At 37.2% G+C, this 12,546-nt stretch overlaps 1 protein-coding gene across 2 annotated transcripts in view; it reads right to left on the reverse strand.

The window, feature by feature from the left end:
• Window positions 1-12,321, reverse strand: part of ammecr1.L (Alport syndrome, mental retardation, midface hypoplasia and elliptocytosis chromosomal region gene 1 L homeolog) — a 91,561-nt gene extending 79,240 nt beyond the window's left edge. The window contains exon 1 of one of the 2 annotated variants that reach the window (XM_018228936.2): window positions 12,132-12,315. The gene's annotated coding sequence lies outside the window, so the exon portion shown is untranslated. 2 annotated transcript variants of the gene reach the window in all.
• Window positions 12,322-12,546: the final 225 nt, after the last annotated feature.

A 12,546-nucleotide genomic window follows, 5' to 3' on the forward strand; every position in this document is an offset into this window, starting at 1 on the left:
GACTTGCACTTAGCACTTGTAGAAGTAAATTAACCTCATGCCCCATGTTTTTACTTCTGCATCAACTTTCATTAACTTAGAGATCTATTCTTCTAACATGCTCAGATGCATTAATCTGTCTGATAATTTTCCAGTGGTGTTAGCAAAGACGTTTACCTGTCTGCGTTAATGGGCAGTTCACCTTTACAAAACTCATCATTTTCGCCTCCAATAGTTGCTTTCTATTTTGAAACTCTGTTTTTACCCTCTCATGTTTCCCAGTGGCAGCTCAGTATGTCACATTACTGACAATTTTATACATTTTCTTGATACATCACCCAGCAGTACCTTATGCTGAATTCAGCATGCTCTGGGAGCTTTATTAAAGTCTGAAAAAGAGAGAGATTGTTATATATGATACATTAATAATATGGAATATTATATCCAATGCTGCCGACACATCAGCCATTGTATATAATTTTAACAGTTTAAAAGGTCAGAGAGCGAGCGAGAAACATATTTATTTTACAAACAGTAAAAAAACGAAAAATAAGAAAAGTTATTATTTGTGGACTGCAATATGAAAAAGATACACAGATTCATAGAAACAAACTGTCCCTTTAAGGCTACTCTAACTTGAAAAAGGTTCCTTTGTTTAATTCTGCTTAGAGCAGGTGTCTGTATATACTCAACACTATTTCATGTTTTGTATGTAAACAGGCATTCAGCAAATTTAGGGCAGAAAAAGGTACAGGTATTGCATTGCTTATTCTCTAATCCCTTATCCAAAATACAGAATTGATATTTCTCATAGTGCCCTATTCAAACAACCATTTCTATATTATTGGCTGGGTTTTTTTCTCTTTATTAAGAAGGCAGTATCTGGACTACATGTGAATTAAACTGCATTAATCTGTGTTATTGTTCTATATATTCATTTTTTTTTACGTTTTGAAATGTTTTTGGTAGCCTTATGCCATAGTGCTTCATATTACGGAAAGATACCTTTATCCAGAAAACCATTCTAAATAACAGATTCCATACCTGTACTATAAATAGAAGAAAATATTCATTTACTCTGCCTAATTTAGTTGAATGCATGTCTTTGACCAGGGTATATGTTATCTCAAGGTACCGGATATGAGTCAGCCTAGGATATCTATTGTTTACATGCTGTTTGCTGGTACTTTTTTTTTGGTTCTGGTTACTCACCAACCTACTGTGCCAAAGCCCCCAAAACAGTTTGGCATAGTATAGGTAGTTAGATTTCAACTGGTCATAGACATATTGTGTGCAGGTCTGGACTGAGAATTAAAATGGGCCCTGGCATTTCAGGTACACAGAGGCCCAAACAGCCCCCACCAGCCCACTAAATACTGACTTTCTATGGCACCTTATAGCAGCCCCTCTGGCATTTGCCAGAACTCACACATTGCCAGTCCGGGCCTGCTTGTGTGACAAAGTTGCATTTAGAGGTAAAACTCCCCATGGCAGATAGTATTCCCAATTGCCTTCTCACATTGCATCCCTTAATGCCTCTGTCCATAAATATAACTTACAACCTTCCTTCTTCTTTTCTCATGAAAAGTCCTCCTGACACTTCCTGTACCAATTCTACTAATATATATATATATATATATATATATATATATATATATATATATATATATATATATATATATATATATATATTCTTCTGCAAATACCTTGTTCTTGGATTCGGAACACTCTGTCACACTGATTATAACTTTCCAAAAATGAATAAGCACTCACTTTCCAATAAACATTTAATACAGTATACATTTTTGGGTACAACTTTAAAAGCCTTTGCAAAACCACAAAGCCGCCATCTCACCTCCAACCGACTTCCCCATGAGATGCAATTAAATTTGTCTCTGTCTCGTTATAAGATAATCTCATGTGATTTAATCTAAAACATTCAAATTCCTTCCTCACTACAGATATAAAGCTGGCAGGTCTATAATGATCAGACGCGGTTCTCATTTTAATACTGGAATGACAGCAGTTTGGCACTTATTGAAGAGAAGAAGAAGTTGAAGACGAAAAAACAAAATGGCCAAGAGAAAAACCAAGCTATGCTCTATATGCAATCTGTTTATTTTGTCTGCATATTAATGAATCATATCTGTGTTAACCAATGACCATTTGCTGTGTTTGACGTTGTATGAAAAAAAGAAAAATATTGGGCACAGAGTGCAGACATCTGCCCTCATGGTATCCTCTGTTATGACCCTGTCGTTTTCTCACACAGAATCATCTTTACAGAGCAAAGGTCTATGTAAGCCTTAATAGATTTTCATTTAGGTCCCATAAGGACAGCTAGCCCCACAGCCTGATAAACATTGCACATCACTAAACATTGCACATCACTACATCACTACAGCCACCACAAGGTATGTATGTAGAGTATGAAGAATTATAGTTTAACACCTTTCCATGCACTAAACATACTCATTTTCGTAAAGCATTAAAATAAAAATCTCCGGACCTACAGTATTAAAATAAATGTGCACAAAATGGGGAGCCTTTAACTTTATTCTGTAATTTTCATTACATGTTTTGAGAAATAAAAAGGCTCTTTCCAATGCCAATGTTGTTTAGGGGTTAGGAAACCTCTAAAATCAGAAGCCTATGGCATAGAAAGCCCTCTCTTGCATTACTATACAGCAGGGACCCCAAAAGGTAGTTCGGGATCTACCAGTAGACTTTAGCTGGTGATCAGTAGATCTCAAGACACTGTCAATAAACAGCTTGACTAAATCACCCTCCTGTTTATTCTTTTCCATCAAATAATTATTTTAAGGTTATATAAGAAACAGATGTTTGTTAAATATAACATTATTCGTTTTCTCATAAATCAGTATTTAAGTAATCTTTTCCATGCAACAGAATGCTAACAATGCTTTTATGGATGTAGATCCTCATGGGACAACATCACTAAAAGTAGACCTCACATTAGAAAAGTATGGGCACTCCTTCTATACAGTATACGATACAGTATCTGTATGTATTGTACTGCACTGAGAAACGTTTGCACCATATGAAGACGTTTATAATAATAATTGCCCAATATTTTTATGTCCTTCCGTGACCCAGTGCAATCACTTGATGCTAGGATGGAGGGCTCCCTATGCAAGATAATTTTGATTGGAAGGGCCCACTACATTAAACCCTGGGCCACCAGCCTTGCACTAATCTTCTGATTTTACTTTTGCTTAAAGGAAAACTAAAGCCTAAAATATAAAATGGTTATAAATGCTTTATTTTATGTACTTAACGTAGTCTACCAGTCCAGAGGTTCAGCATCCCTATATCTGTAATGAGCCAGGCCTTTAAATTTCTACATAGGAGCTCTCCATCTTAGATCTTGTTTAGCCATCTTTTGAGTGTCAGTAAAACTGAGCATGCACGTTTATGAAAAACTTGTCCTGTTTCATTGAAGAACAGCACATCTCTGCATTTTGAGCCGAAATCCACCAAAGTCTGTTCGCGACAAGCCCATTCAATGCGGAAGGGAGAGGAGGCTACTGGTCGTGGTAGAGCAGAAATCAACCAGCGGATTTCGGCTAATAGTATTTGGCCCCTGTGTGGCCCTAGCCTAAACTAACCATAAAACGTTCCATTTAAAAGTATTGTTTCCAGTGTTGCCCTAAGCACCAGACCACTGCCAATCCCTCCCTTTATAATCAGCTCCACCTCTAGATTGTGCAGAACAAGGGATTTTTTCACAGCCTTGTACCCACTGAATACACAGATAGTGCATGGTTCTAATTTACTCTGATTGTTATCTCAAACTAATTATGAAGCATGGGAGCATGGGTGTGATTCTGGAAGGAACAGCCAGGCTGTTATTTCTTATCCTGTTTCAATTATATAGTTAATGGGCATAATACATACAACCAACTCCAGCATTCGCATTAGTAATTGGTGTATTGGTAAAGGTAGTAATGACACAGAGTTGCTAGAGGATGAAATGGGTTCCAAACAATGTTCAATTTTTGCCCTGGGTCCAGCCAGTACCTCTTAGTAACCCAGTTTATTCTAACACAAAACTGAAGCTAATATCTTGCAGATAGCAATTATGTTGCAGTGGTATACATTGTTATACACAACACTTTGGTATTAGGGTGTTTGTGAAAAAATAATAGGATATCGTATGTTTTTATAAAGGATTTGGAGAACCAGATGTTATGCAGAAGGTATGTTGGTTTTCTTTGAGACTTACATTAAATTGCTGCTATATCACACCAAGGGGCAGATGATCGAATAAAAATCGAAGCGATTCGAACGATTTTAAGTGCTCGATCGAAGGATTTTTATTCAACCAAAAAAAAAACGTAGAAAAGTGCTGGGGAAGGTCCCCATAGGCTAACATTGCACCTCGGTAGGTTTAAAGTGGCGAAGTATGAAGTCGAAGTATTTTTTAAAGAGACGGTACTTCGATTATCGAATTGGCCGAATAGTCGAACGATTTTACTTCGAATCATTCGAATCATTCGATTCGATCGAATTTGACCAATTCGATGGTCAAACTACCCAAAAAAATACTTCGACATTCGATTTTTTTTCCATTCTGATTATTCACTCGAGCTTAGTAAATCTGCCCCTTAGCGGTTTTTTTTTTTAAAGGTCGATTTTGTGAGGTTTGTGAGGTTTTTTTCTACCTCGAAAACTTGATTGAAAGAAATCTGGAAAAAAACTTGAATACCTGGAATTTATCGAGTTTGTAGGGAAAAAACTCAAATACATCAAGTTTACGAGTGCAAACCAGTGTAAAACACCCAAAAATCATGAAGGCAAAAAACATCTTCAAATGGTTAAAGGGACCCCTGCCATTGACTTTAACATGAATTCAACAGGTTTTAGCTGGAGTATTTTCGGATTCGGACTTTAGCAGCTTTGGGCATAATAAATCTCAAAAAATTAGAGTCCCCCCCTTGACCTTTAATAAAATAACCCCCTTATTCTCAAGGTAGGAACCTCCGCGGGAGGAACAACACTAACTGGCAATATGCTTCCTATTATTCTCAGTACAGTTATAATACCACTCAATTACCTACAGAAATAAACAAAAGGGCCTTAATGGATACTCACTAGTGTAACCTATGTGTTAGGTCACAGGGAGAGCTAACCACAATAGTAGTCTTATGGTGAAGAGGAGAATGATATCCCTCACCATATAAGATATCACCGGAACAACATAGTGACAAATAGAAATATCTGTTGCTCATGAGCAAATTTCCTAATCATAGAGTGCTACATGACTCACAGGAAGAAAATCCATAATACAAGATAAGGTGACTCTTAAGAAGTACATACTGTCTGAAGTGCAACATGAGTGCATTAGCTCAGCATAGACATGAATACTAATAAACATTACTATACTGACTTCAGTAGGACACTGGGCCCCTACAAGGTAAATGCCAAACCATAAATCAGAAAGGTGTGAAATCCTTGTCTTAATATATAATAAATTAGAGAGCGCCACTTTGTTCAGAAGAATATTTTTATACCAGAGTCAGCAGCAGTGGAGTTCAGGCTTTTTCAAAGCAAGTTCTCCTTTAAGAACCAACATTTAATCAAGGCCCTCCTTAGCTCACAAGGTTACAGAGAAATGAAAACTATGTTGCCTAAGCTATTTATTTCAAGTAATATTATCTTGTCCAAAATATCTCATCTGAACTCAGCTAAGAGGGCTCTCGAGAGTATGTAGGAAAGTCAACAGACATTTCTCCTAAATCCCATCACAGAAATAAAGTTTGCAATGTAAACAACTGTGCGAAAAACAGTTACTGCATTGTGGAATGTAAATTTTTTTTCTTATATTGCAATTTTTTAATTCCCTTTACACATTTTATTACATGACTCCCTAAAACTGGATCCTTTGCCCAGTGAGGAGATGCACACGGGCACCAACTTTTGCACACGGACCTGGAGCAACCCTGGAGGGCCGACCCTGTGTAAATGTCCTATGCCAAAAGTCACCTGTAATATCAGGTAGGGGGACCAGTTTGCCAAGTGGCAGAAGCAGAATTGGCTGCTTTTGTAATAATCACCTTCACTTATTATAGGTGTATTCTATGTAACTGTTCTTGATTACACTGAATACCAATTCATCTAACATATACAGGGTAGTGGAGTGGCACAAAGTGCAGAATGCTTTGCACCCCACTGCACTGCAACTGCTCTGCCCCTACTCTTCTTTTTTTATTTTCCTGGTTTAAGTCCATCCACCCTGCTGTAACATACATTTGTGCTAATATTATGCAAAATAATTTATAAGACATAAGACATTTTGAAAAATGACTGGAATATTAATTCCCAGAATTTACACATTTTTTTAAAAAAAAAATACCCTATTTTTGTGCTTTAGTAGACTGTAGTCACTCCGAAGTGTGGCAATCTGCTGTCTGCCTTTCCCTATGTGTGAACTCACTAAAGGGTTGGGATTTTTGGACTGCCGTAGCACCCAAATAATGATATAATTAAAAATGCCAATTTCTCAATACCTTAAAGTCAAACATTATCCACAATACCACCCCTTGGTAGCACAATTTTAGCTGAAAGGATACCTGTATAGGAACAATATTCTATCCTATCAGCATAATTCACAAACATGCTATTTATGGCAAAAATATTAAAAATCTATTATACTATTATATATCAGGATTCCTTAAACATTTTGTTTGGGGACACAAATTAAGATTGGCAATTAGGTTACACCTAATTGAAGATACTGAAGTGGATGATGGCGACCCACCTGGATGAGCCCATTTTTTGGTCCCGACCCATAGGTTTCCTGATATATAATAGTCTAATAGATTTTTAATATTTTTGCCATAAATAGCATATTGACAGGCTTCTGGGTCTAGGTGCCTTGCTTGACTGTAATCAATAAGCTCCCTCCCCAATGGTAGTTATATCCCTGTTATCCCTTCAACAAAAATTCATACTTTGAAAATGCATCAAATAGCATTGCTTTTGCCCAGGCCCAGGTATTTTATTGCTGATAACAAGTATATGTGTCAAACTATTTTTAATTGTGTGGTATTGACAGGTAAACACTTCATATATAGTCCTTTTATTTTATAGGCAGACCAATGTTTAGCCCATGCAAAAAAATAAATTGCTGGCCAAATTCCCAGAAGGCTTCTGGTGTCTCCCGAGCTCAGCATAGCATTGTACCTAACAGGAAATTAAAGGACATTCCTCCTAGGCTATCCGCCCTCATAACTCTGCTGATTCATTAGAATGCATTTATACAGAGCAGCTGATAGAAGCTCTAATTTGCCACAGGCATCGCTACTAATACGTCTCTTTAAATAAGCATATTTAGAGAAAGGAGCCTGTATAGCACATTCCCCCGACATACAGTCAGGCAACAGAATAGCAGCTTACTGTACTGTACTGTGCATTGGGGTCCAGCCCACAGCACACAGTGCTGCATCATGCACTTTCTAACACACGCACATTCTTTAGGGCTTCTGTGATATGTTATAATGTGAATATGATTAATGGCAATTGTAATGCTCAGCGCCGAATATAAACATGATTAAAATATTATTTACTCCTTTATGACAAATGCCCCTTTGAGACTGAGAACTCAAACCTTTAAACCTCTGACCATTCAGAGCTGCCAACAGTGTTATGTTTATGTTTAATGACAACTTCCATAGGCCCCTACAGACAAGCAGGTATAGGTAGGAAGAGCTCAGATAGTCACCAATGAGGGACTCTGCAGGCAACAACCACATTAGTTCCTATAGTAGCAGTGGGATAATATCCTCTAGGAAAGAACTGAGACTGTGGGATAGCTGGTATAGTAGTGAGAGACGGTACCTATAGTAGCAGTGGGGATAATAGTCTTTGGGAAGGGACTGTGGCTATGGGATAGCAGGTATAGTAGGGAGAGACGGTGCCTATAGTAGCAGTGGGATAATAGTCTCTGGGAAGGGAGTGTGACTGTGGGATAGCAGGTATAGTAGTGAGAGATGGTGCCTATAGTAGCAGTGGGATAATAGTCTCCAGGAAGGCAGTGTGACTGTGGGATAGCAGGTATAGTAGTGAGAGACGGTGCCTATAGTAGCAGTGGGATAATAGTCTCTGGGAAGGGAGTGTGACTGTGAGATAGCAAGTATAGTAGGGAGAGATGGTGCCTATAGTAACAGTGGGATAATAGTCTCTGGGAAGGGAGTGTGACTGTGGGATAGCAGGTATAGTAGGGAGAGATGGTACCTATAGTAACAATGGGATAATAGCCTCTGGGAAGGGACTGTGACTGTGAGATAGCAAGTATAGTAGGGAGAGATGGTGCCTATAGTAGCAGTGGGATAATAGTCTGGGAAGGGACTGTGACTGTGGGATAGCAAATGGGGCAGGGGAAGATACTGCTAGCAACCATAGAGGTAACAGCATCTTGGATGGGACTGTGGCACAATGGAAAAGGATGGCAGCAGCAAAATATTATATATCTATTATGCACAATTTATATCCATGCATTTATTCTTGAAGTACTGGGAATTTTGTTGGGGTGTCCGAGAGTTCATCAATAGCTGATGACTTACAGATTTGACAGTCCTGTTTAAATAAATAAATTGGCAAAGTATATTTTTCCCCACTTGATAAAGGATCAACATGGATCCGAAACATGTCGTGTAGTAGCCTTGAATAAATATAATCACAGCATAATTTGCTACTTTTGAGTGCTCTCCTCATTCTTGGAAATTGTTAAGTATATTTTTCCCCAGATTATTATGCTCACTAGCCCTGTCTGAACTACTGACAAATAAACAGAGTTAGCCCACAGATATACAGACAGATAAATGCATATAGACAGAGAACTTCATTGCAATGTCTCCAAAGGATCCTACATCACTGACAGAGATTCTGTATACAAAGTAAAAGCAAATAGTGATTCACAGGAATATAAATATACGACTATAAAATAATATATATATGGGATCCTTTATCTGGAAACCAGTTATCCAAAATTTTCCAAAATATCGAAAAGGCTGTCTCCCATAGACTCCATTTTATCCAAATAATCCACATTTTTAAAAATGATTTCCTTTTTATTTGTAATAATCAAACAGTACTCTGCACTTGATTCAAATTAAGAATGAATTCTTATTGGAAGCAAAACCAGCCTATTGGGTTTATTCAATGTTTACATGACATGATTTTCTAGTAGACTTAAGGTATGAAGATCTGAATTAGGGAATTCGAAAAAACCCAAGGTCCCGAGCATTCTGGATAAAAGGTCCTATACCTGTATATATATATATATATATATATATATATATATATATATATATATATATATATATATAAAATTACTTGGTAAGGGCAGCACTCCACCTTTGCAGCATCCCTCGGGTGCACGGTAATGTATAGTATAAGCAAAAAGAAGACCAGCAACACCGAGATCTCTTGTGATATAATCAAATCTGTTTTGTGAAATCACATGCAAGCCGACGTGACGTTTCGGTCCACACAGGGACCTTTATCAAGGCCTTTTTCTTTTTTTCTTTTTTTTGAGAAAGGCTGTCGTGTCAGCCGAAACGTCAGCGATCGTCCACTGAATAAAGACATTTAAACATTTCTAAGACCTGTGAGTGCGATCTCCATTTCCAGCTTTACATTCTAACTTCAACAAGGACTGCACCCAGGCATAATTGACGACATTTTCGTGAGTGCCGGTTTTTTTCCCTTCACTATATATATATATATATATATATATATATATATATATATATATATATATATATATATATATATATATATATATATATATATATATATATATATGTGGCATTCTGCTTCAGGTCTATGCCCTGGGGTGCACGGTAAAATAGGATGCAGTGTTAAAAAGGACCAGCAAAACCAGGATTTTATACAAAACAAAAACATTGTATTTATGTGAGAATATACAGTCAAAGTGACATTTCTGTCTACTCTCTGACCTTTTGCAAGGCCCTTAAATAGGCAGATGATTAATTGTGTATGATTGTGTATGATTGTGATGTATGTAACTACATATGTTCTATGTATATAATTCATGTGATTTAGTTGTAAAATCACATTTACTTTACAGTGCTACGCAATATGTTGGCGCTATATAAATACATGTTAATAATAATAATAATAATAATGATAGACAAACAGATAGATAGATGACTAATTGATAGATAGATGATAATAGATAGAAATATAGATGATTAATTGATAAATGGATGATAGATAGATAGATAGATAGATAGATAGATAGATATTAGATCTAATATCTATGTATATGACATAGATATTAGATGTAGATAATAGGTAGATAGATAGATGACAGATAGATAATTGATACATAGATCTATAGATGAATGATAGATAGTAGACAAAAAGACAGATGATAGATAGTAGACAAAAATACATATAGATAGATAGTAGACAAAAAGATAGATAGATTGATAGATAGATAGATAGATAGATAGATAGATAGATATTAGATCTAATATCTAATATCTATGTATATGACATAGATATTAGATGTAGATAATAGGTAGATAGATAGATGACAGATAGATAATTGATACATAGATCCAGATGACTGATAGATAGTAGACAAAAAGACAGATGATAGATAGTAGACAAAAATTACATATAGATAGATAGTAGACAAAAAGATAGATTGATAGATAGATAGATAGATAGATAGATAGATAGATATTAGATCTAGATAGATAGTAGGCAAATAGATGATAGATAGATAGATAGATAGATAGATAGATAGATAGATAGACGATAGATAGATATTATATCTAATATCTCATATCTATGTATATGACATATATATTAGATATAGATAATAGGTAGATAGATAGATGACAGATAGATAATTGATACATAGATCTATAGATGACTGATAGATAGATAGTAGACAAAAAGATATATAGATTTATAGATAGATAGATAGATAGATAGATTGTTAGATAGATAATAGACAGATAGATGCTAGATAGATTAGAGAGAGAGAGAGAGAGAGAGAGATTAGATCTAATATATAATTTCTATTGTAGATAATAGGTAGATAGATAGATGACAGAGAGATAATTGATACATAGATCTATAGATGACTGATAGATAGATAGTAGACAAAAATACATATAGATAGATAGTTGACAAAAAGATAGATAGATTGATAGATTGATAGATAGATAGATAGATAGATAGATAATAGATAGATGATAGACAGATAGATGCTAGATAGATTAGATAGATAGAGGGAGAGAGAGAGAGAGAGAGAGAGAGAGAGAGAGAGAGAGAGAGAGAGAGAGAGAGAGAGAGAGAGAGAGAGAGAGATATTAGATCTAATATATATCTATGTATATGATATATATTAGATGTAGATAATAGGTAGATAGATAGATGACAGAGAGATAATTGATACATAGATCTATAGATGACTGATAGATAGTAGACAAAAATACATATAGATGGATAGTAGACAAAAAGATAGATAGATAGATAGATAGATAGATAGATAGATAGATAGATAGATAGATAGATAGATATAGATGATGGGTAGATATATAGATATTCGATGTAGGGAATATGTGGATAGACAGATGCTAGACAAACTGACAGATGGGTGAATAAAGACAGAAAGCTAGCTAGAGAGATGCATGTAACAGCTAGAGAGCTGAGAGACAGGTAGAGAGAGAGAGAGCGAAGTATAAAGACAGACAGACAGAGACAGGAGTACGTGTGTATACAGACAGGTCCGTATGTAAGATTATGTATATATAGATAATATGTGCAGACAGGGAGCTGCCAGTCGAGAGACAGAAGGTTGCAGTAAGGTAAGTGGGCATGATGCTGTGGGTGTCAGTAGTAGGTGCTGAGAGAAAGAAGAGAAGGGAGGTGTGAGGCCCACTGTGTGTATCCCGTGGCACCGAGGGCCAAGCTCAGATAGTAGTTCACCTGCAGCTCACATGATGGGAGAATGATGGGAGAAGAAGGCGCTACTTACAAGAGCTGCAGAGAAATGGAGAAACTGACAGCCCGGTGTCTCTAGATCATGCGCCCCGCCAGCCCGTCAGTGAGAAAGATCTGCATTGCGCTGCGCCCAGCACTCTCCTTACCGTGCTCTCACTGGCAGCCGATCCGTATGAGGGAGCGTGGAATCCCGATGCTGAGTTCTCACTGGCTGCCGAGCACGGAGGGGGGACAATGGCCTTAGCGCGATCACGGGGGGAAGAGCGGATCTCCTCAGACGGCTCAGAGCTGCGGCTTTTTCTCATGCTCTCTGCCTTTCCCCAGCCGCATCTGCAGCACTCATACACTCATACACTCACACACTCCTCATACACTCACGTCCCAAAATAGCCCCGGCTGCTGCCAGTGACTCGCTGAAACCTGAGAAACAATCGCTCAGCTGAAAGATGTGGGTCGCCGTGGGTGTGAGTGGATGAAAAGTCAGGAGAGAAAGGGCTGGCAGCAAGCACAGGGGGACACGTGGGGCCTGAGATATAAAGTGCAGGCATACTGACATTAACC

Source organism: Xenopus laevis, chromosome 8L, assembly GCF_017654675.1.
Source record: "Xenopus laevis strain J_2021 chromosome 8L, Xenopus_laevis_v10.1, whole genome shotgun sequence".
NCBI classification, from domain to species: Eukaryota; Metazoa; Chordata; class Amphibia; order Anura; family Pipidae; genus Xenopus; species Xenopus laevis.